Raw genomic sequence first — 20,636 nt, forward strand, 5'->3', positions numbered from 1 at the left:
AGATATCACCTCTCAGTATAAGAGATGTGATGTAAAAAGCCTGATTTCTAAATGAACTTGCAACCTCAGGTATTCTACCTTGCATCATATAGAGAACTTTTCAGCTATGTTTGTTTCTATGAGAAATTTTCTGGAAAAGAATGTAAAAGGCCTAAATTAATAGAAGTTCAAAAGTGGTTGCATAGCTTTATGGGACTTCGTACTTCAAGAAAATTGGAAAGTCAACTGTCAGAGGTTAGGAAGGGYATATGGTAATGTTTTGAAACAATGAAATTTTCTCCACTGAAGGATAAATATCCTTCAGTGTTAGTACCTCACTATGTGGTAAGTTACCATTCTCTTGGCTAGAGAAACAGAGAAATGGGGAAAACATTTTCCATCTGTTGAGTCCCCCCCCCCAACCTCGCTTCTTTTTTGTCTTCTTTGCCAGAGRAAAAACAATAAGAAAGGTCCCTTCTCTAAAGATCACAACTCAACCCAGCAGAACTGCCTGTTCCAACCATGTTTGGTGAGTGCAGATCAGAAACACTGTTCCTCTCACCTGYGAGTTTACCAAGCCAGGATTTGTCATCCTGAGTTCATTGAAGCAGTGGTAAAATTTCTAGTGGCATCTGTGTGCCAAGGGTTTCACTCTAAGTATTATTATGTATTTTTAAGCATTAAATGCTCAACTAGAATGTCGTTTTTTAAAAAAAACCCTTCTAAGTACAATTAAGAGTAGTTGAAAGACACTTTAAATCACAGTCTTACAGCTCTGTGCGATGCAGGAGGCACAAAAAATATGGTTCCAATGTTTTTCTTGAGAAACGTGAAACTGCTTCTGAAGTTGGGACCATTGCTTCAGTAACTGACAACACATGCTATTTGTGAAATGAAATGCCCAGGATTGTTACGAACTACATGGACTTCAGAACTGACCTGCACTATGGTACAACCTCTTTTTCTTTTGCTTTATTCCTTAACAGGTACTCTTAAAGTAAAATATAATTTGCTGAATAGGTGGAATTCTGAATTCTATGTTTTTGGTTATATGGAAAAGGTGTCTTTTGCTAAAACTTKTGAAATGTTCAGTTCAGCTTGGGTTCTTAATGACCCTACAACTCTGGCATGAAAAGTAAAATGCTGTTGTCATAAAGAGRGAAGATGGAAAATGGGAGAAAGTACACTTTTCCATAGTAGAAGATCTGAAAAGAAGTTAATACTCAAATACAAATTAGTAGTTTTATTGTACTGCAAACATCTGTGTCCTGAAACAAATTTTTCATGAGCCAGTGGAAATGAACACTTCCCATGTGTGCTGGCCTAACACTAGAGAAATGTTTAGAGCTGTTGGAGAATATTAGGATGAAACACTTTCCTTTGGAAAATGGCAAGCTATTGAAACAGAGGCTTTTCAGGAATGGGCTGATTTCAAAAAACTTCTCATGTGAGGAAAAGAAAAGTACTGACACTGCCAAAAGAATTCTGGCTTATTTTTTTTCCAAATACAAATATTCTGTTTTTAGTTCCAATTGACTTCTCATTCATTCAAATTAATTAACTTCTGATAGTAATTAATTGACTCTCATATACAAATATCTCAGCATTTTCTGAACAATCTACCTCAATGTGATATAGTTACTGAATTGTCTAATTCCAGTATAAAATACATACATACATATATATATGCATACATGTGTCTGGAAAGATTATATATAAATTTTAGCAGTATGTTACAGTGTAAATACTTCATAGTAGAAGTTACATCTAGCATACTGTTAACATAGCTGAAAATAAATCAGAAACAAGCAAATCAAATAAAATCATTAATGTTACATATACGTTTCTTGCTGAGAGCCAGAACTATAAAGCTTTCMCATTTACTACGCAGCAAAGATAGTTACTTTCCAAGCACGAACATACACTTAGCTAGGTCATTTAAGGCCTTTTATAGGCCTATATGCTAACATGTTCTCTTCAGTTCACCCAAGACATAATTTTCTGAATCAGCCGTATAAAATCTGTTAAAATAAATTTTCTGATAGGCACGTGCATGCCTATTTGGGAATGTGCCACATAGAGACAAAAAAAATAGAAAGAAGAGAAATGAAGTGTTTATTTATATTTGGCAAATGTAGTACATTGGCAGGTAGATTGGACTAAGGAAAACTAAATTCAGTTTTTCTGATCATTTRTAATTTTGTTCCAGTTTAAAAATTGATAGCTGTCCAGTGGGCAAAGTCTCAGGTTATTTATGTTGTTTGGAGACCTCTGAGATGCTCATTTGCAATTGCTTTTGTATACCTACTGTTACAGATTTTTGGTCTAAATCTGAAATACACTAGGGAGTTCTCTTATTGACAAAGCTTAATTAAGCAGGAGAGGGAAAAAAAAGCCCAAATTAATAAACATGCCATGTCAAACTGTATTTGTTCTCTATACATTTAACTGAAAGTACTTGAAATTTAAGCAGTCCTAAGGGCTCATGAAAAACTAAGGTTTTCTAGGGTAAGGGTTCATGGGAGCAGCAGGTGCAAATCCTTGTGAATGTAATGCTATTGCTGAGACCCATAGTGAGAAACCATGTCTTGCATTGGATTTGAGGAAATATRTTTAATATGGTCATATTTAAAAAACAGAATGACTAGCTGTTAAGTAAAACTCTCATTAATTAGTCAAAAACTTAGCTTAGGATTTCTGACGTTTTTGGGGTAGACACATGAGAAAGAAAAAGGTCCAGAGTCTTAAACCAAAGAGCTCGGATAGCCCTTAGATTCTGTGGAAGCAGGGAGTAATTTAGTACTAGCATAGAAATCAAACAACTGGAAATCTGATGTATTTGAGAATATTCTCAAGAGAATGTGTTTAAATTAACACACCCAGATTCCACTAAAGGGAGGAGGAGTTAAGCACATAGTTATTGCTGGGTTCAGAATTATCCTACAGTGAATTCCCTGAGTGTTTTTGTACTCCTAGGCTCAGTTCTATGAACTTGTGTATCAATAAGTTGGCCTATCACAATTCACATGAATTAGACTAGGTATTCACCAACCTTTGCTAAAAATGTGCCTTATGTTGTCTTAACATGCTCCGTTAATACACGCTACACATTTATTTCTAAAGAAAAAAAAAAAAGGATTGTGTAGCTGTAAAACTAAAAGATTAGTTGTGAATCATAAAGTCTTGATTTATTACCAAACAGCCAWCATTACTACTGATAGTTATCTATTTGTTCTTCCTCTCTTCTTTCCTCTCTTCCCTCCTTCCTTCCTTCCTCTCTTCTCTCCTTCCTTCTCTCCTTCATTCTTGTCTGGCTGTTAGCAAATGGATCTCAAACGTTTTGTCGACTGTAGTGTTGTTCTATGGATGATTGGATGAGTGCAAGAAGCTTTTAATTCATCCAGCTTCTTAATTTCCCTTTGTTCTGGTTCCTACTTTCCTATTATTAATTTTCATAGTGTTTTCTTTTTCTTGAAGATGTGATCTACTATGTATAATTTGGTCTAAAATACATTTCATTATGATATAGTCACATGCTACTTCGATTTTATTCTCAAGTTATTTTCATTTCATCCCAGCTAGGGAAACTAAAAACGATAAAGGAAGGAGAGTTAACCCCTCCATTTTGCCTTTTCTCCCTGTCAGTTACCCTGGGAATGCAGAGGAAATTGCAAGACTTGGTTATGTTTTTCTTTTCATTTCTTTTTTTTTCTTTTCATGGGTCCTTATAAACAGAAGAGGACAATGGCTTAAATTAATATTTTTTGCAGCAATTAATTAATCAAATCCAAAAGAGAGCTGGCATTTTGTCCTTCTACCAGGTCCACACGTGTTGATCTTTCAGAGGTTTTGCTGGGTGTTCTCATGAATCATCTTCCTTGTGAGTAGCTGAAAATTCATACAGCCTTTAAAAAAATATCTATTTCCCTTGTAAAAAGCTAGTAGGGGCAACCTCAGTGGATTTTAAAAGTATCCCTTGTGCTTGAGTGTGGAGTTCTGGGTTCCAGACATATGCCTAAAATGCTATGTTTGTTATGCTAACCTATTATATGAACTTAAAGGATTATCAAAACTATTAAATGGAGCAACAGAACAAAGTGGCATTGTTTTTRTTGATTGGATATAGGATTTGTCCTGCCTTTCTACTTTAGAAAATGTGATATCATTTTATGTAGCATCTGCTATGAATTAAATACATCTTTCAACCCTGCTTCTACAATTCCTATGTATACATTTTTTTAATAACAAACTAATACAGAGTGTTCTGAAGCTTTGCAAGCTCACAGCTGTTTGTATTACACAGAGAAAGTTGTTCTTCCTCTTTGTGTCTTGCTCCTATAGGAAAAAAATTGAGCTAGGTTCAACATGTTGATAAATGCAAAAATGGTCATTTTCCAAAGTATTGTGGTTAAGACAGAGACAGCTTGTTAAACGTATCAAAGCATACCATGGATGACAGCTGAATGAAACTGGATGGTTAGGAATTGATTGTGGTTGAAAACATGCTTTCTTTACTTCAAATTTAACTACATCAGTACATACTCCACCCAAATACTTGTTTTCTAAAACTCAATGTAGTGATGCAGAGGGACGAAACTAAAGAACTTCAGATGTTCAGAAATTACATAGAATAATTAAACAAGATGTCATTCAGATTCAGCTGGTGTGACAAGGGAGAAAAGAAAATATGAAACCAGTGCAAAATACTACTCCTTTTCTRTGCAAAACATCAGAACATTTTTTGGCCTCCAGGCTGAACAAGTGACATGGTTAGCTGAGTGACACTTCATTTCCTACTAATTCCTGGCACCTGACTCAAAGCAATCTTTGTACAGCTGCACTGACTGACATAAGCTCTACTRCGGGATAAGGTGCTCTTAGACCAGTGCTTTGGAGAATCCTCAAAAACCTTACTGTCCAGGCTGGAAGAGAGATTAAGCTTTTTTTCTTTTAAATCCTTCGGGCTCAATTCTGACCTCATTAAAATCAACGGGAATTTAAACATTAACTTCAACAAGGTCAGTATTTAGTTCTCATATGGCAATCTGTACAGCCGTGGGGATTTTATATATTGTGCTGGGAAACCACATTACTGGCTCCTTTGGTTTGACCTGGTTTCCTRACACTCTGAGGATAATGAGGTAAAGGAAAAATTTGAGATTTGCGTGGGTGACTGATGCAGTGGTTAAGACATAAGGACAGGGYACGGCCATAGCACCACCCATCTGTCTGACTCTTCTTCGGAGGCCCCATTGCAGTTCTGTTGCTCCAGGTGGAGGCATTCAACATGTGCTGGCCAGTACAGAGCTGTACAAACAGCAGAAAACTCCGTACAGAGATGYCTGTAACTGTATCCATATAACCATTAAAATATTGTTTGAAATCATCGAGTATTTACTTTGATTTATGGACAGTTCTGGATACATGCACCAGAACTCAGCACAGAACAAGTCATTTGAGCTCTATGGTTCCATACAAAGATTGGTAAAGGTTTATAGACATACCATTTTTAAAAGCTACTGTGTTATAAAAAAATATGAGATAAATCTTTGATAAATCATCTGATGCCTATAGCCTTCTGTTGTCTTTTCATCCTGGGAATTATTGGCACTCCAGGGGCAAGTTAAGAAATTGTATTAATTTATATCGTATTTAAGCATGCATGGAAGAGAGACATTTCTAGAGGCATGAAGAAAACTTAGTCCTCAGAAAATTTCAGTGGCATATCGGATAACTGGAGTACTCCATTATGTCACAGCATCATTAGAAATGTTAATGGCTGACCTGATACCAAAGGAAAAGGCAGCGTTTCTATCACCTTCTAAAAGCTCCTTTGCCTTCTGATATTTAGCACAACACTACATTTTCCACAGAGTMTAGCCAGATGGGCACCACCAACTGTAGTTCCTGAAATCCTTTGAAAAATGCTGACAGGAAAAATTGATAGTCATTGCCAATGTAAGGACTGCTGTTCATTTCTATTCCTCTAAACCAAACCTTCTTAAGAATAACTTGATTGTGCACAAGTCCATAATGGACATAGAGCGGAAATTCTGCCTTGTGTGAGGTCAAAAGATAGCTTCTAATGGATTTTGCTCAACTTACTGAATTTTAAATCAGCAATGGTATAATTGTCATTGTCCAAGATTTTAAAAAATCATTAATTTAAGAGAAAGTTTCACTCTGTAGTGCATTTTAATAAACTTTTATTTTTTTCTGTCACTTAAAGGTTTCTTTTGATAGTCAGCATTATCCTTGACGTGTTTCAAATTTGTGTTTTGCTTTAGTTTTTGAATGATTGAGCGTATTTTTCTATAATTTGAATTGGACTGTTTCACGAGATAGCACAAATRAATGAAACCAGAAAATGTAATCATAGTTTTTCACATATAACTGTGGCTGAAGTTTGTGCCAAGAGTTTGTGCTCCTGTGGGTTCATTTTCACACCAATTCAATTCAAACTAATTGTGTAGTTACCTTTTAGGAAGGAAAAAAGAAGTGTTTTGCCTCTGATAGAACAAAAGGACTGGGAAAACTTTAGTTTTCAATCCCAGGCCAGAGTCTTTAGTTGTAGATCAGGGGAATATAAGTTAAATCCTGTCTCCTGATGCTGACTTTGATACTGATTCTGTTCCCTGTCAGTACAATGGCCCCTCTATAGCTGTAGACTGCAAAACCGCTAGACCTCATTTCATSTATTCTCAGGGTAAGATGCTCTTTATGTGTTTTCAAAGACATAAGGTACAGCTGAAAAGTTAAAAACTTGTTTTGTTAAATAAACGTACCATTTTGGAAACTGCGTAAAGAATGAACCTGTGGTTACATGTGTGGACCTATAGCAGGGATATGGAAGGAGGTATATTCAAATAGTGAAAAATTGAGGCTCCTAARCTATCTGCATTGGCATGCCTGTTTGAGGTAAGTTTACGAACACACAGCAAACTGAAAATAGCAGTTTTTGCAAAACTGTAAAACTCATAGTGTTTTCAGAAWTCTGCAAACATGAAGCTAAGTAAGGCACACCACTGAGAGAACAAAGCAGATCTCTAGATCACTTTGTTTCTCATGCATTTAAAATTAAAAGGGGAAAGAAAACTCTAAAGCAGTGTCTGACTGAACTCTCTTCTGACAYATTCTTGTAGGTACAACCAAAGGAACAGTTTCCTATGGCTAAGCATATATGATATATTTGGCTATATCAACTGCTCATCACTTTAATTCCAGAATTTAGACATATTCTGAGGGAACAAGAGAAACATCACAAGGTCAAATCCACGAACAGAGCAAAATATGGGTAGTAAACCTGTGCAGAAAAGAAAGATAAGAGGATAAAAACATCTACCAGGATGAATAGCTGAACAGATTTGCAATGTTTAAAAGGAATTATATCTAAACATGAACGAGAGACTCTGTAACTTCTCTGATGTTTTTTTAAATGTATATCAGCCTCTCCAAGAGCSCCAGTATGCATAAATACATCCTATTCAAGCGAAGTGTGGATGAAAGTGTCAGGCCAAAATTCTGTCAAAGGTGTCCAACCACCTTTTCCTCTCTATTACCAACAGATGATTTGAGGAGTTCAGTGAATTCATTCATGAAAGTAGGATATTTCTTCAAAATTTCAGAATGACTACAATTTTATAGCAATCAAAAATGCTACTATTTATCTGAAATGCTCCCTTTAAAGTATAGGTTCACTATCAAAATGTAGTAGAGTCTGTGAGTTTTCAAATCACCTTACACCAAAAAATGAGAYGCAAAACCCAAATCATACTGATTTTTAACACTTCATTAAATAAGGAGAGCAAAGCTGGATCCATTCATCTATAACTTTTTCACCCCACCCTTTGGAGGTTCAGATAAAATGAAATCTGTCTCTAATTTACTACAGTTTTCAGTTTTGCAACATTTTAACCCACTGAAGACAACAAAACTAAAACAATGCAAAGTTTTGCCTGATAAAATCCTAGATAAAATCTTTATTTATGAGTTCCCTTTAAAAGAAGAAAATCCTGAACAATTCCTGCTCAACATGAGACCTTGTCAGACGGATTTTTAGAATACCCCTTTCTTGGGGTAAAGGAGTGTGTCTTAGCTTACATTTATAATGCACTAAATGTATTCTTGATGCTCAATAAAATAATAATTGAATAATCAGTTTTACAACGATGATTGTGATTCAGTTGCTGTCTGTTACTGAAAAATTTCAGGAAAAAAAATTCCTAATCTCTGCTGCTTTTTCAATGCTTTCTTCACTTTTAAATGTCTTCTAGAGCAGCTGGTGGCTCTGAGGAATATTTAACTACAGGATTGTAAGGTACTTTTAAATGATTTTAGTTATGGTCTATAAAAAATATCTGTGTCTCCTTGGTCTTCATTAATACACAAGGAACTCATGTCAGAAACTGGTATTTTATTTCATCTTTGTAAAATAAACTCTGAGAGATTTTCCTTTTACAGTCTGATAGTTTCTAAAGCTGTGTCCTGTAGGTGCATATACATCTTACAGCAGCAGTGTACACTTGACAGACTCTGGCTGCCTTAAAATCATGGACAACTGCTCTTTTTTCTAGAATAAAAATGCAAAACATATCTGGTGAATATAAAGGCCCAAGGCTAGTTGGGCTTTCAAAAAAATGTTAGGTGATGGGTCACAAACAAGGTCCTGAAAAAAAAAATCTCATATTTTTTTTTTTCTACTAATGGATGTAGTTGATTTGAGAGAGAGTCTCCCTCTCTTTACAGCCTATGGCATTTAGCTTACAGGAGAAAGCAGAAATCTATCTCACTAGGGTGCCAGATAAGATATTCATATTTGTGAAKTTGCAAAAATAACACAAACAGTATTGCCAGTGAAAATATCTGTGGAAGTGAAATCCTCCTTCTGTGAAACAACAGTAGTAATTCATCATAATACACGTGTTACCTTACAACCTGGTTTAAATATTTCTCCCTATTGCATCCTACCTTAACTTTTGGGAAGTAGTTTGGACATTTCTTCCCACAAAAGGTTGTTGGAACATAGGATATGATGGATGGCACAGGTGAGGCTGCTSCAAGGAGAAGGACCTCTCATCCACAGGCAAACAGTGGCAAGAGGTCACCCTAAAGAAGGCAGCTTTCTTTTCTTCTTGGCTATTGTAATTGAAGCTCTAAAAAAAGGTAGAAGGAGGAAGACTACAAAATTTTCATTATTCTACTAGAACCATAATAAGAAAACAGTGTTATGTGGTAAAGTCTACTGACTACCAGGATCTCATCTCTTTACCTGTGATATGCTTTTGAACATTATTGCCCTGTTAGCTTGTGGAAGAGAAAGATCTTGGCTAAGATAAAACAGGAAGGCACCAGGAAACCATTCATTGTGCCCTCAGCAGTTCTTTTCCATTGTATCCTCTGAATACAAATCTTCAAAACTTCAGGCACAGGAATAACAATTTTTGTTTGCTGAGTTTCTTGCAGTCTCCTCTCTTCCAAAATGTCAGTGGAAATAACAACTTGTGTTCTTTAATGCAGCATTTTTCATGTTCAAATCACATGAGTTAGATGCTACGTGCATTGTATATGCAGAAGGCCAAGAATGTGAATAACTATGCAATTTCTCTGTATTTTATACTGAAGGGGTAGTTACAATTAAAAACTTTTACAGTATTAAGTGATCTCCAAGCAATTAAATGAATAATTTCTCCAAGAAGGGCAAATTTTCAATGATGATTGCAGCCAAGCTGAATATTTTTGCACAGGTCAGACTTTTCAGTTTTCTTAATAAAGTTTCAATATTTTGAAAGAAAACTTCTACTGAACTATATATTACTTTAATTTTTATCAGCTTCTTTAGGAGGAAATAACTGCTTATCACCTAACTAAGAGTAAGATATATATACATAGCAATTAAATTATACTTTTGGCTCTATAAAATAATAAAATATTAAAATGGTAACTTCATGATCTCTCCCATGATACATTCATTTGAAATGTTGGCCCTCGGCAAAGGGATCCGCTCTGTTTCTCATGGAAAAACTCCGAAACTCACAGCTGTTTTCTCAGAATCAAATGCAAACAGCAAATTGCATAACTGATGTTTGTATAGGGTATTTGATTGTTTTTTTTTTTGTTTGTTTTGTTTTGTTTTTTTCCTGTCAGGTGTTGACAGTTTAATGACACTGGAGAATAACAGAAGACTTCATGATTCCTGGAGAGGAACAGCATGTTTTGCCTGGTCTTTTTATACAAGAGTTTTGGGAAAGCTCTGCTTAAACAGGTGAGCTTCATTATTTATTTGCTTGCTTTGTTCTTCTTTTTAAATGGAAGTTTTCCTTGGCAACTAAATCTTTACTGCAGCCATGCTCCTTGTGCCTTTTGATTTTATCAGATCCTCAGTAATGTACAAAGGACAGCTTGGGTGTAAGCAGCTAAGAAATGCTGCAATAGGATAGACATGATGTCCAAGGAATACCAAATCTTGTGTTCACGCTGCCTGACTTACATTTTCAGATGAGACTAATGAATGCAGGTCCTTTCTCTACCTGGTCTTTCTATTGGCACTGCCAGGACAACCACTATCCATCACCTGAAGGGTGAGTAGTTTTGTCACTAGTTCAATAAATAAAAATTTGTTGTGGTCATTGATGGCAAGGCTGTGAAATCAATATGCATGCTGCCAAGTTAGAATAGCATCATCTGAAATGGTAGGACCATGCCTGTTGCATCTAGTGAAGAGGGCACACTGATGGAAGCTGTGGCTTTTGACTCCTGTTTCACTGCKTAAGTGCATACACAGCACTGGGAGCTGAGATCAGAAGGGGAATGTCTCATTTCCTGCTTCCCTCACAATGCTAAAACAACACTCACAAACTYTATTTATTTTTTTAATTCTTTGTCAAGCCCCACTAACTCTGGAATCTGTTTAGGCACAGCTTCCACCAGACAGAATAAAACAGCCTTATACTACCTTAGGCACTATCCAATTCTTAGGCTAACATTTCCTGTGTGGTCTTCTCCAGCCTGTGAGTTTAGCCAGCTGTGTGAACAAGAAGTAGTCAGCTTATTGCAGTTTGCACTGCTGGTTACATACGGGTGACTGAAACCGACCCTGTATTGACAGGATTTGAGCTCTTCCCCCTTCATGTTAACGCTTAATTTTTAATACAACCACCAGCCACTCATAGCTGGACAAGGGAATTGCAATRACAGAACTAGCACCCAGATGCCTCAATTCTAGTTTTACTTGTACAAGAAATATACTTACAGAAAAACACTGTGAACTTACATGTACTCTTTTGTTTCTGTCAGACATCCTAGTGTCTATTAGTGCTTTTAGCATATCCTGTGGGTATCAGCAGCGAAATGGCTGTCTATAGTGCACTGCAGCATCCAAAAATCATSAGTCCAGACCCACAAAATTAACTTAAAAATTAAGATATCAAAAAACAAAAGCAGAAATAATAATATGGTGATCGTGGGTTTAGGGTCTTCCTTGAACTTCTGTTCTGTTTTCTTTATTATTAAAGTACGAAAGCGAAGGAGACCAAACATAACTCCCAGCCAAAACAAGCTCATAAAAAAATTATACACCAAAATGCATGCCACACACTAAATATTCCTTCTTTTGGGAAGAAGACAGAAGAGTTAATATTTCTGGCATGTTTCTGTCTTTAGCTACCTAAAAGATAGCTATTTCATCTAAGTTCATCCATCTCTCCCTAGTCAGTTGGGAGACATTGCTAGGAGATGAYTCATCCCATTTAAAATAAGTGCTGAAAATAAACAGAGTGAATTATGCCTTGATTATCAAACCTCACTGGCTACTGAAGCAGGGCCCAGAAAAGCAGCTTAGACTAGACATTGTACTTTTAGACAGYCAAATTTAGGGGACATGAATCCTGGTTTGTCTGGCAAGTATGCTATGATCACTGAGGCATTTTGGAACAGGGAACCTTAACATATCCCCAATATTCTTTGAGACAAGCTTGTTCAACTTGTTACAGTTGGGTCTTTACACGTCATTTTTCTCAAAGGTCTTGAGGACACAACTAGGAGGATCAATTGTGACTGCTAGGATTTGCTGAGAAAGCAAGTCTAGAACATCATTATTAGCCAATTGTAGGTTTATAACAGTAAAATTTCCACTTACTTGAAGCGAGGGAAGATAATTATAGAAAAGATTGAAGTCAGTTAGACCTTTGTAACAACTCTATTGATTTAAAGAAAATCCACGCTGGCTTTGCAGGATACTTTATATAATGTAAAGGGAACAGGTCTGCATATTTGGAATAGACTGTTGAGAGAGCACAAGAGATGGCATATTTTACATTGATCCCTTAATATAAGTCTTTTGCCTTCAAAACTATGGCAATATGTGAAGGGATCATTGAAGATAAGAGTCTGACTCTGGATTTACATTGAAAGTTGTCCCAGCCGTAAACATGCAACTGGCCAGCTAGACCACTTCAAAAAGTGGTGTGCATCTTCACTGTGTATAACYGAGACTGGTATATGCTATCCATTCTGGACCAGAAACCTTGGATTAGTATTACAAAAAATAATTCTGGGCAAATATTTAACACATATATACATAACACAAATTCTAATACATATATATACATATATATGTATATATGTATACACATTTATGTAATACATAAAYTCCTAATACATACTAGGTAAAAGAAAACTATATCTTTTGTTCATTTTTCCTGAGAAAATCCTTTCTTTCACCGGTGGAAGAAATTGATGATTACTGCCATCTTTTATTCAGCTCTGCTTAAAAGATCAATGGCATCGRGTGAAGATGCATTTGCATGTCTGCAGAAGGCTTGTTGAGATTTCTGGCTGTCTCTAGATCTTCAAATTAGATGCAGCTGTAGCAGCATGCAGAAGAATATTGCTAGCTGACCCATTCACAGATTATTAAAAATATATTGGAAATTCAGTGGGGATGTCACAAGAAAGCTAGTGAATGTTGAAAGGTACTGATATGTTTTCCAGACCAATTCACTTTTTTAATTATGACTTTTCTAGGCTAGTCTGATACTTAATGTTTAATGGACTAAACGGTGAACAATACAAATAGAGGAAGGGAGACTTTCTAGGGAGCCTAGGGTAGTCTTTGTAAAGCAGATGTCTCTGCGGCAATAAAAATCTAGCAAAGGACTTGTACAGGAGGTGCCAAGAGTGAATGTGCTCACAGAATTTTCCAATGGAATTATATGGTGAGGAAAATGATTTTTGTTCATCAGATTAATAAAAATTTGAGCTAAACGCTATTAACAGATAAGACATTACTAAATTCAGTGTTTTTAAAGAAAAATTGTTGGGTGATATGGTTTAAATTCCAGTCAGGCTTTTTTAGTTAAAAAGACACAAATTACAAATTCAGGTCATTATTAAAAATAGAATAGGTTTCAGAAAGTCAAAGAGCAACAGGATTCTCCACAAAACATCTACARTCTATGTCCTAGAACAGAGAAAACCTGAAAGAGGAACTGAATCTAATTTCTTTGGGTGATCATGTATCTTGAGCTTAAAGTACTTTTTGCTTTTAATATTTTCAGCAAAAGATGAGAAACTTTCTTGTAAGCTACYGAGAAGTTTCGTACCAATGAATGTAGGCAATTGTCCTTTCCCAGGAGTACAAGCTACTAAACCTCATCGTTTCCTTATACTTTCCTAGTATGTCTCAAGGGCTCGTGTATTTGCTCTCTGGTCTCCTGTTATTAGTTGGAGAATGAGAGCCAAGCCACATTGCCTGCCCTAGAATGCAGAAGCCCATGGGCAGCAGAGCTATTGAAGCCTGATTTCCTATGGATTTGTCTTATGTTTGGTTTCTCTATTGTCAAATGAATTACRAATTCTGCTTGAAGAGTTTCCAGTGAGTAGCTCATTTATAACAACCCTTTCCCTTGACAGTTCCACACAGGGTGAACTGATGCTTCAGTCTTTCTCTTAGGAGGAATTTTTTCCCTGCCCTTGACACCAGATGCACAAAATACTTTGGAAGGCAATCCTTACAAGACCTTTTTTCTTTTTTTCTTTTTTTTTTTCTTCCCCCCCGTAAAACATCTTCAAAGTAGCCAAAGGGTTCAAAATGTATTAGGAAGAATACACAGATACATGCATGCAAACATGCAGCATAATCACTTAAACCTTGTTTCCTTCAAAAACAACGCTAGAAACTGTGTACTGCACARTGAAACTGTGATGTAGAAACTATGTACTGTGAACAGGGCAAACAATAGTACTTCAGCCCGAGCARCCATCAGCAAGTGAGATCATCAGAAGCCTGAAATCTATGGACAGTGTTAGCATCAGCATTTTGTGGCTGAACTAAATAAAAACACAATGCTGGCTGCACCTAAAAAAGGAACTTACATCACAAATTTCTCTGGAACTTTCTGTTAATTATTTCCTCTTCCCTAGCTTTTCTGGGACTTTTTTTTGTGACACTGTGAAATGAAAATAAGTCTATATTCTGGCTAGTTAGTCTCTTGTTTTGTCTCTGCTTCAGAGGTGTCTCACTGTGGAGTGCAGAGGGACAGCAAAGAAYGCTGAAGTCCACAATGCCCCTACACCGCAATATAGCACGAGGCCTCCCCCCTCCCGTATYACTAGTCTCTCTGACCGATCTCTAGGAGATTCACAGACATCTCTGTGGCTATCTCTTTCTTACCAGACTATCTGAGTCCTAGGAAGATCTAAATCTTTCTCTGGATCAGCAAAAGGAGATATTTTCATTTTGGTATGACCCCTTTATATGCAGTTCTCAGAACAGATAGACTCTGGTCTGCACTCTGGCAAAAATACTTGTAACCATCTCAATCTGAGATGCATTAGTTTTTCAGCTAAAGCAGTATGAGCCGGCTGTTGTTAACTGAGCTAATGCACCACCATGCAAAACCAAGTAAGTACCACTTAAAAAAATTCCAGTCAGTATTGCCAATTCCACTAGAATGACTGATATCAACCACAGTGATTTAGGGATTTCACTGTCTGTATTCCACTCTTTGCAGTGCCAGCTGTATACTTTGAAACACACACAGACACATATGCTTTCACATTGTATTCCAGGTCATTCAGAAATATAGAATAAAATTACTTATGTATTCTCAGTTTCCCTCCTGACATTTTCATTTTTTCTTTTCTAGTGTTTCTTCTCTTTCTTTCTTTTCTTACATATTCCTACACCCATGACAGTGTGTACACAGATGTTTTGTTTTTATTATGCTGAACTAGTTAAGTCCTTTCTAAAAAGAAAGACAGGCTCTCATAAATGTCAAAGGTAATGTTCCTCATTTTAGACATCTACAATATAGACACCTATTTGCTGAAGAAGCTGACTTCTTTTTTAGACAGTGGAGAAAAGCGGGTACTTCTTGGGTGCAATTCATCTTGTCTTAACGGAGGTATCTACTACGTACCAGATGAATCTCTTCCAGAGGTATTCCCCACCTGCTCTGATCTACACGTGACTGCCTCATGTGTGCAGTGTGGATGTCTATGTTGTGGATGGATCCCATGCCTCATTGCTGATTCCACAGCTCAGTAACAAAGAGTGAAACCAGTGCAGGACTTCAACGAGAAAGGGAAACCACAGAAGAAAATGTAATGATGAAGGTATTGCAGAACATTAAATGGAAGGAAAGGTCAGAGCTGGCTCAAATTTTAGGACTTTAGTAAAGTTATGTTTTTCTCAYTCCAGGTCTGAGTAGTCTTAAAATACTCTTACAGGTAGGTAAGAAGTTGTTTTGATGAGATAACTGAGCTTTAAATTTAAATCACTGTAGATAAGGAAAGGCTAAAYATGGCACTGGTGATCTGGGCAAAAGACAAGCTGTTGGGTTTTGGTTTGGGTTTTTTGTTGTTTTTTGAATTTTCCCTTCATTCCATTGATTTTTCTTTTAATTACTGAAAAAAAATGAAAGTATTTTGAGAATTATAAAATGGTTCATTTTGATGTTCCTATGATGTTTTTTCTATTAGAGCTTGCTCTGATATTCTGTCTTTTTTTTTTAATGTAGCTCTAAACTGTATGGCAGAATAACCTCAAATTCATAAATAGCATAGATTCTGTTGAAACTGCAGTTTTGGTAAAACCCTCCTTTCCCAAACCCTGATTGTTAAGAGCTTGAGACAATTTAGAACATAATTAGGCTGGAATCTACTTGAACAGATATGTAAAAGACTGTCATATTAGATCATACTTTCTCTTAAACAACTTTTTAGAAAGCAGTGTATTTAACACAGTCTCATTTTTTTCACACTGAAAAAATACTACATCCTGCAAAAGTTCTGAGTCTGCTCCTCTTGGAATCTATAATATTATCCCATTGAGTTAAGAATTAAAACTTTTTGGGATGTCCTGTGTAAAATTTTTGGCATAGTCCTAGATTCTCTTTTAAAACTAAACATCTACCCATGAAAACATTAAATAGGTGTGATAAAAGTCAAAGACAGCACAAGCCTCATGCTAAGCTTGATAGCTCTAATACGCCTCTTTGGCTTGTGAATTTTCTCTGGCCATTTTTTTCCAAACTTCACTGGGGTCACTATATTTAAATTATAGCACCCAAAACAAGGTTTCTTTTTTTTTTCCTACCAGCCACAAAGAGAAGAGGCCAAAAGAAATGCTGCTAAAAGCATTCTGGGCTAGTTTTCATGCATTTGCGCAGATTTATCCCAGCTCTGATCATATCTAACTATTYTTATGATCTTAAAGAGTTATTATATTTTCCTTAAAAGCAATATAACTTCTTAAAAGTTTCAAATTTACTTGTTCTTGTTTTGTAAACTAGAGAATTAAATACGATTAAAATTAATTGTGGGTTGTAGCATATGCTGCAATTAAATTTTTATTCACTGTATCTTATTTGGCATCCTGCCTGGGTAGTGTGGGTAACTAATTCCTATCTCTAAGCTAATCTAATGATTGTGATATTGATTGGGTCCACAGTCAGATTTTTTTGGTTGAAATAACCTTCTAGTAAAATAGTCCATGAGATTTTAGAAGACTTCAAAAAATTAACATTCTTACTCATAAGCAGGGTCACGGAAATTCAGTTTGGCACTTGAGCAAATTATTGTGATGAAYGGGTATGCAACCCTCTGGAACAAAAGAAGAAAATGTTTTTCATATACAAATATTTTCTGTTTTTCAATAACTGTTCTGTTTGGCACTGTCATTCCTCTATTACAACTAATATCTTGGCAGCTAAAGCAAAACTGAATTATCTGTGTTATTAAGTTCTGTTACTACAAAGATTTAACAGGTAAAGAAAACCTAAGAAAGCCTTGTGTGCCTGAAACTTTGCCTGTTCTTTTCAACTACAATAACTTTCTAATAAATGATATTACCTCTACCCACAAGTCTTGTCTTGTAGACCATCCTGAAGTTATGCTCCCACTGGGTTCTGACTGTTAAATAATAATCTTTTCTATAACTTTCAGAGGGGAATTTCAGTAATTAGGAAATAAGGGAAAAATAGATCTGTTACTTTACTGTCTGTGCCTCAATTCAATCTGAAGGAGAATAGCCACCTTCAGGAATAAAGTACCTTCTATAATAAACAATTTCACATACAGAACATTCACAGGAAGGATAGTGCCATGAGTAGGTCCTTCACCTTCATACATTATGATAAGAAGTGTCTAAGATAGACTGCAGTCAGATAGATTACTTTAACGCTATGTTGGAGAAGACGGTTCAGGAAGAGTCTTGCATTCCCAGGATACCTCCCCTGTAGTACCATGTCTAGCCAGCAGCCTCCATGCAGCCTGAGCTGAGAACGTGTAGAGGTGTCAGCCAAAGAGCCTGTGTTGTCCTTTATATCATGGCTGTGAAGCCACATGAGGGTCACAGAGAGTGCCAGACCATGCAGTAGCTGGGCAATCAATGTGCCCACAAATGTGCTCTGAGCACAAGTCACACCTGAAGTTATTCCTAGGAATACAGCCAGGAATACCAATGGGGAGACCACGGGTGAACACAGCCCATGCTGCTATGCAGTGCAGCAAGGGGGTCTTGCTGGGGGACCACCCATGCTGACTCCTAGTGACACCAGATCGGCTTTGTGTGAGCCAGCCCAGACCCAGAGACAGCAGGAGCATGTTTTTGTGCAGTGCTGACATTAATGGGGACTTGAGAGGGGGCACCTGGAYGAAAAGACTGTAACGAAACACCAGTAGGTGAAATGCACATCAGAGTGTGGACACTGATGAGGTTGGACTGTAGCATGAACAGCACTTAGCTGTAACTGTTTCCATTGTAGAAAAACTGCTTGTAATCTGGAAGCAGTATTTTTAATTAGTAACTTCTGACCATTTCTCACCCTGACAGATAGGACATGTATTAATGAAAGATTTACATTTAAAAGTGAAAAACAAAAGCATTTCTAAGTAACTGAAGGTAGAGTTCTTTAACAGCCCATGAGTTTTGAATCAATCTGAAAATTTTCTTTTCTCTGTGGTATTAAATGCAGTTCAAATTCTCAGTATGGTTCAAGTAATTTATTTAACAAGAGGTTTTGCTGTAATTGTGATTTATTGGTCAGACTGAAATAACCAGTGCTCCCAGACTCACACTTCCACATGTGCTGTATGAAGTTGTAGCACTAACATACTTACATCAGACACGCTGGAATGCTAGGAGACTTGAGACCAGCCAAAGGTTTCTTTTCCTTCTACTCTCTAGGTGTCTTTATTTGACTGGTCATATTTCTTTATTTCAGCATTTTTATTTATCACATTACGAAAAGAGGCAGCACAGGGTTTCAAGTTGCTTCTGCTATAAATTAACAAGAACAATGAAGTCTTCTCAACAAATGTGAAGGAACAAATAAAAAAAAATCTGGTAGGGACAATGATGACTTCATTTCCTTCTCTAGCTCATAGGTAGTGGCTCTCTGGTAATGAGTGGAATTATTTACACAGATACAGATTGAGAGAACTGGGCCTGCAGTTCATGTAGCATATACTGAATTGAATATTTGGGTGACAAGAAAACAGTTCATCTATCTAGGCAAGGGGAGGTGTTGGAAATAGAAATAATGATAAACATAGTGTATCCACAACCACTGCTCAGCCTGGGTTCTCACATATATTAAGAGCTATTTAGTATTCTCACTTCTCTTCTGCTTTACTGTGTTTAAATTTTCAGCTTCACATTAAACGCCTTGAGCTTCAAGCATTTTGAATGCATGCATTAGTGTAACAGGCTGCACAAGCTGTATGACTAAAGTGTTTGCTCTGTGTTCACAGGTATGTGGCTGATCCTTTTCTCCCCTAACAGTGACACCTGGAGTCATTTCTGCCGGACAAGCAAGTGTGACGCAAGGCATAAGGCTCTCCTTTGAGTCAATGACAACCAACAAGCCAACAAAGCAAGGATGTTCCTTCTCCATGCTAGCTTAACAAACTAGTTAAATTAGGCTGGGCTTTCAGCAGTGATTCAAGCCTATTTTAAATGAGGTTTAGTTATACTTCTTCATTTTTTGACCTGCAATGAGGTTTATAGAAAGGTGACATATGAAGAGTTTTCTCCTTGCCATATCAGGATTCTTCTGTTCTGTAACGATCAGGAAAGGGATCCAGACTCCAGAACTCACATATCCCAGGTGACCAATCTCACCATTTGAACTCAGGGAGTTCTTTGTGGCAAGAAAAAGATGAAAAATGTTTATATTGATTCTTTTTTTTTCTTTTTTTTTTTTTTTTTTTTTTTTTTTTTTTTTTTTTTTTTGTTAAGTTGTGTTTTGTTTCACCCATTGAACCTAAACCTGGGCCCGATTCTTGCATCTGCTAACTTCACGTTTAGTAGGTTGCTTGCAGCTTATGTATAGATACACACTGAAGTGAATCATCTGTGTTAATCAAATAAAAATTTATTAATCCATATTCTGTCTTGTGTTTTCTATTCATAGAAAACATTTATCAACTTCAAAGTTTTATCTGAAGGATACCTGTCTAAAAGGTCAAGTGTAATATGAATAATTTTTAACAGCTTACATTGATTCCCTTATATATATGTGACTATTACCTTGACCTGATTTTCATATATATGTATGCTTTATTATTACTTGTCTGGTCATTTAGTTGGGTCTTGCGCTTCCAGCAGTGGCCTATAGCAAGTGCTTAAAACCAAAGAAAAGTAAAGGAAAACAAAGTTAAAATAGCAGAATCTCAAGGTCATGCAAACAATTCTAGATATGTGGGGGTTAGAGAAGTGGGTAAAGAAAATCTGTCTTTATCTCAGCAGCTAGTGAAGCATATTATTTGATTTTCTTTATTTGAAATTGTGCTATGTCAGGAATGGTGTCATAATTAYCGATATGCTAGAAYCAGAAGTCTAAGAAACAGTTGTCAAAACAGCATTTTACTCTTTCAGCCTTGAGAGACCTTAGCTGTCTTTGCTCTCTTAGTTCTCAAAGAGGCCTGCAAGTTCAGAGAGATGCTGCTGTACCTACCAGCCAGCATACTCTTTCCTYCCTGCCAGGCTTTCTATAACACAGACCTAGCACAGACACAGACAGCTACAAATTTCTCTTCATATCTGAGAATTTTTGGAGTTCCAGGTCCCCCCTTCTCAGAGCAAAACCTTATACACCTTGCTCTCTTGCTTGCCAAGAGGTTTGTTTAAACTTCAGTAAAGTTATTTATTTAATTAG

The 20,636-nt window shown here is 36.5% G+C and overlaps 1 long non-coding RNA gene across 1 annotated transcript; it reads left to right on the forward strand.

Annotated features, from left to right (window-relative positions):
- The first annotated feature begins 10,144 nt into the window (after window positions 1-10,144).
- On the forward strand, window positions 10,145-19,864 carry LOC146589911 (uncharacterized). Its single transcript, XR_014897090.1, has 3 exons — window positions 10,145-10,240; window positions 10,474-10,556; window positions 19,231-19,864. It is a non-coding gene; the product is annotated as an uncharacterized LOC146589911 (long non-coding RNA).
- The last annotated feature ends 772 nt before the right edge of the window (window positions 19,865-20,636 follow it).

This window comes from Rhea americana, unplaced genomic scaffold (genome assembly GCF_003343005.1).
Source record: "Rhea americana isolate MKP2758 unplaced genomic scaffold, rheAme1 scaffold_43, whole genome shotgun sequence".
Lineage (NCBI taxonomy): Eukaryota > Metazoa > Chordata > Aves > Rheiformes > Rheidae > Rhea > Rhea americana.